Here is a 5,843-nt window from a genome sequence, read left to right as displayed (position 1 = left end):
TTAGCTCGCAGATTCTACTGTTGATAGATTTTCTGACATCAGCTTCCTTGGCCTTATAGGAAACTGTTTTAAAACAGCATCTGTGGAGCAGAACAACAAGTTGTTCACAAAAATCTCTCAGAGATGCAATAAAAACTGAAAAGCACCAGCTCTGAAAACTTATATACCTTTTAAAACTTGAAGTTTCCTTGGAGCCTGCTGACATCAGCCTTCTTCTTCTTCTTCTTCTTGAGTTTTACTGGCACTTGGCAAACAACTTTTAGTGGCATTACCGCCACCTAAGATTAGGAGTGTGGGTCAGGATCATAGGTCAGGACCTATCTATCAGCCTCCTTGTTGCTGGTGTCTGTTACGCATCCTGTCCTCTCTTTGCGCCTGAATCTCAGCTTCCTACTCGAGCATTTTATATGTATATATATATATATATATATATATATATATATATATATATATATATATATATATATATATATATATTAGGGCTGTCAATAGATTAAAATATTTAATCGCAGTTAATCGCATGATTTCATGAGTTAACGCGCGATTAATCGCAAATTAATCGCACATTTTTATCTGTTCTAAATTTACCTAAATGTAACACTTTTTAAGATTTTAATGTTCTAATCAGCATGGATTTGGATAATATATATGCTATATGCACATGTATGTCTACAACAGCCTGTTTACATTTTCAACAGAACCATCAGCCATAGTTTTATAAATGTTTTTGCCTTTAGAAGACCTTGTTCTTTCTCCATTTCTGTTTGCTGCTGCATCATTTGTGACCTGTGCTGGCAAATTGAGTTGGGATGAGCAAATTTTCAAAAATGTGTCATTTATATTTTAACATTCTCTATTAAAAAACTTCAAAACAATTGGAACAATTGTTGGAATCTGACAAAGCATGACAGAACTATACCTGTTAACGCAGAGCAAAAACAATATCAATATACATACATGTTTTTCTTTTCTTGTTTAATTTTGACATTGAGACAGACCACTTTAAGACTGTAGGATAATGCAAGGGTTTAATATAAATGACACAACAGATACTTTTCCTGAACAGTTAACCAAACATTCACTTCAGATATAACAGATTATAGGTCATACCTGCGTGAATTCTTGTCAAAACAGATATTTTTAAACCTGTAATTTCGTGTTAGATGTCTATATTATATCGAGCCCAGTCTCCTGAAGATGCGTATAAATAGCACGAAGTGTCACGCACTCGCGCATTTGTGTGCATGCGCTTCAGACGTCTGTGTCAGACATCGCTTTTGAGCCTTGTCACTCTTAATAACTCTTTTAACATCAATCAGATCCCGAACTTTATCTCTCTTAATAATTATTTTAACATCAAGAAAGTCCTGCGGTCTATTTTCTATAATTTCTGAATGCTTTTTAAAATGAAACTAAAAAGTGAAAGAAGACGCATCTTTGCTCTATATGGATTTGGGACGGTACACCTGCAGATAAACGTGCAGATAAAGAAAACTGCACGTGCAGAAAACGTGCATTTTAGATGTTTAATGACCATTTAGAGCATTGGATTCGCTAGACAAGAGCTTAATGTTCTTATTTTTATGAAAAGCTCCGACTCATCTAGGCAGCGCCAGTCACTTGCTGCGTCTCAATTCATCCAGCTGTGGGTCAAACAGAAGTTGCGTGTTGCCTTAATCGCGCGTTAATAAAATTAGTGCCGTTAAAATGAATTTGCGTTAACGCGTTATTAACGCGTTTATTTTGACAGCCCTAATATATATATATGTATATATGTATGTATATGTATGTATATATGTGTATATATATATATATATATATATATATATATATATATATATATATATATATATATATATATATATAATATAGTGCCCTTTTTGTTCTTGTTATGGGAATGAAGGACTCAAATGCAGGGATAGCAGAAAAATGTCACAGTTTATTAATGCGGCCACAGGCAGAAGATAACGGCACCAACAAAGACACAGATGAACAGAAAAATATCCAGGTGGCTGGAAAACGACAACTTAATAGTCCTCTGTGGCAGAGCAGAACAGAAAGGGCAGCGGGATTCACTAGGCTCCCGGAGAGAGCGAGAGGAGACCGATGCCAGCCAGCAGCTCCACACAGGTAAAGTACAAGTCTCTCTCGAGCCACAGTTCTGTGTATGACAAATAAACGCAGGGGGTAATTCCAACAGCAACAATGTAATCCTCACACACGAGACAGGACAGGACAAGACAGGGGATAGTAGATATTAATCCAGTACAGAAACGAACACGTCTGCATAGCTTAACAATCTGACAAAAGACAAAGACAGGGCACGATAGATAAAGCCTAGGTTAATGAGAGAAGATGAGGAACAGGTGAAGAGAGAGAGAGAGTGGAAACAGCTGCGGCAGAGAGTAATGAGAGCGGGCGATATGTGTGTGTGTATGATAGTGTGTATGATTGTGTGTGTGAGAGTGTGTGTGTGTGTGTGTGTGTGTGTGTGTGAGAATGTAGAGAAAGAGAGAAAGAAACTGGGTCATGACAGTGCCCCCCCACTAAAGAGCGCCCCCTGGCGCTCCTAAGGGGGAAGCCTGACGAGACCGGAGGAAATCATCAATGAGCGAAGGATCCAAGACGTCCCGGGGAGAAACCCAACTCCTCTCCTCAGGACCATAGCCCTCCCAATCGACCAAGTACTGATGTCCACGCCCCCGACGACGCATGTCCAAAATCTTGCGGACTCTGTAAACGGGTGACCCCTCGATACGAATGGCAGAAAGTGCGGAGCGAGGGGATGAGCGGGGGGCAGGCTTAATGCAAGAGACATGAAAAACGGGGTGTACCCGGCGAAGATTAGACGGGAGACGGAGCTTGACAGCGACAGGATTTATAATCTTAGTGATAGGGAAAGGTCAGATAAATCGAGGAGCCAATTTACGAGATTCAGACTGGAGAGGTAAATTTGCTGTGGATAACCACACCCTTTGACCCGGCAAATAGCGGGGGCTCTTAATCCGACGCTTATTAGCAGTGATGCACATGCGTTTACGAGAGCGACACAGAGCGGATCTAACCCTTCTCCAGGTTCGTTTACAGCGAGAAATAAATGTCTGCACGCTCGGGCATCTAGAATCAACCTCTTGTGAAGAGAATAAAGGAGGCTGATACCCGAGGCAGCACTGAAACGGAGACAGTCCCGTGGCAGAGGATGGGAGCGAATTATGGGCATACTCTGCCCACGGGAGCTGCTCAGACCAAGATGATGGGTTACGAAATGCGAGACTACGTAAGAGCCGACCTATGATCTGGTTGGCTCGTTCAGCTTGGCCACAAGTTTGGGGGTGAAAGCCCGACGAGAGATTGGCAGTAGCACCAATGAGGCGACAAAACTCTCTCCAGAATAGAGAGGAAAATTGTGGTCCTCTGTCAGAAACTACTTCAGAGGGTAAACCATGTAATTTAAATACATGGTCTACAACAATCTGGGCGGTCTCCTTGGCAGAGGGGAGTTTAGTGAGTGGGATAAAGTGGGCAGACTTAGAAAACCGATCAACCACCGTCAAAATGACTGTGTTACCATTAGACGGGGGAAGACCGGTGATAAAGTCGAGCGCGATGTGAGACCATGGACGAGTAGGAACAGGCAGCGGACGGAGCAGACCGGCTGGCAGAGCATTACCAGCTTTAGTTTGAGCGCAAACCGCACATGAAGCAATAAAGCGACGAGCGTCACGTTCTAATGTGGGCCACCAAAAACGCTGGCGGATGGCCGCAAGAGTGCCCCGAACGCCGGGATGGGCAGTTAATTTAGATGAGTGTCCCCATTGTAGGACAGCCAAGCGTGTGGGCACCGGAACAAAGAGTAAGCCCTTAGGGCAATTTCGTGGCACGGCAACGCGAGATAAAACGCGCTTTACCTGTTTCTCGATTCCCCACCCTGCGGCTCCCACCACGAGACCAGGAGAAATTATCTCCTTCGGTGACGAGGAGGAGGTCGAGGGATCAAAGAGTCGAGACAAGGCATCCGGCTTTACGTTCTTAGAACCGGGACGGTAAGAGATAGAAAAGTCAAAGCGCGTGAAAAATAATGCCCAACGAGCCTGACGCGCATTTAATCTCTTAGCGGAACAGATATATTCTAAATTACGATGGTCGGTCCAGACAATAAAGGGAATAGAAGAACCCTCCAACCAATGTCGCCACTCGCCGAGCGCTAAGCGTATGGCGAGCAGCTCCCGGTTGCCGACGTCGTAATTACGTTCCGCAGGCGAAAGACGATGGGAATAATAGGCGCATGGGTGGATCTTTCCATCAGCTGCAGATCGCTGTGATAGAACAGCACCCACTCCAACTTCAGACGCATCAACCTCGACGATGAACTGTCTAGTGACATCAGGCGTAATAAGAATGGGTGCGGTAGTAAAGAGAGACTTTAAATGATCAAAAGCCTTTTGAGCGGACTCTGACCATTCAAAGCGTGACTTGACAGATGTTAGAGCGGTGAGAGGGGCGGCCACCTGACTAAAGTTTCAGATAAAGCGGCGATAAAAATTTGCAAAACCAATGAAGCGTTGTAACGAGACACGAGAATTGGGAGCCGGCCAATCTGCCACCGCTTGAACCTTTGAAGGATCCATACTAATCCCCTCTGCCGAGATTACTGAACCCAGAAACGTGACCGAAGATACGTGAAACGAACACTTCTCTGCTTTGACAAATAGCCGGTTCTCACGTAAGCGTTGAAGCACACGGCGTACATGCTGGACATGAACCTGGAGAGACGGGGAGAAGATAAGTATGTCGTCAATATAGACAAACACAAAAATGTTAAGCATGTCGCAGAGAACATCATTGACAAGAGCCTGAAACACGGAGGGGGCGTTGACTAGACCGAAAGGGAGGACCCGATATTCAAAATGACCGAGGGGCGTGTTAAAGGCGGTCTTCCACTCGTCTCCTTCTTTAATACGCACTAAATGATATGCGTTGCGGAGATCGAGCTTGGTAAAAATCTTAGCTCCCTGCAGGATCTCGAAGGCTGAAGACATCAATGGCAAAGGATAGCGATTCTTAACAGTGATGTCATTTAGCCCTCGATAATCTATGCAGGGACGGAGGGAACCGTCTTTCTTCTTTACGAAGAAAAACCCCGCACCAGCGGGAGATGACGACGGAACAATGGTTCCCGCATTAAGTGAATCAGAAAGATAATTCTCCAGCGCCTCCCGTTCAGGAGCCGACAGAGAATAAAGTCTACCCCTAGGAGGCGTGGTACCGGGTAAGAGATCGATAGCACAGTCATATGGACGATGAGGAGGGAGAGAGGTGGCCCGTGAACGACTGAAGACCTCCCGCAGATCGTGATACTCCTCCGGAACTCCAGACAAATCACCAGCCTCTTCCTGAAACACAGAAACAGAAGAGACAGGAGGAACAGCAGATACTAAACACTCAACATGACAAGACAACCCCCACGAAACGATAGATCCCTTAGACCAATCAATATGTGGACTATGGCGTTTAAGCCAAGGATGACCCAGGACAATAGGAGTAAATGGAGAACGAAAAATCAAAAAAGAAATTGTCTCTATGGTTACCAGAAACGGTAAGAGTCAATGGAACAGTCTCCTTCTGTATCTTAGGTAATGAACTGCCATCTAAAGCAAATAAAGGAGTACTGTCACTTAAATGCATGAGAGGAATACCTTGTTGTAGAGCCCAATCCTCATCAATAAAATTTCCCTCTGCCCCAGAGTCGATTAAGGCAGAACTTGCTATTGATGAAGCAGACCAATGAAGCATGACCGGAAGTGACGTACAAGCCCTGGAAGGGGTTTTCTGTGTGATGGCGC

This window comes from Misgurnus anguillicaudatus, chromosome 23, assembly GCF_027580225.2.
Source record: "Misgurnus anguillicaudatus chromosome 23, ASM2758022v2, whole genome shotgun sequence".
NCBI classification, from domain to species: domain Eukaryota; kingdom Metazoa; phylum Chordata; class Actinopteri; order Cypriniformes; family Cobitidae; genus Misgurnus; species Misgurnus anguillicaudatus.
Note: the sequence above shows the minus strand (reverse complement) of the source record.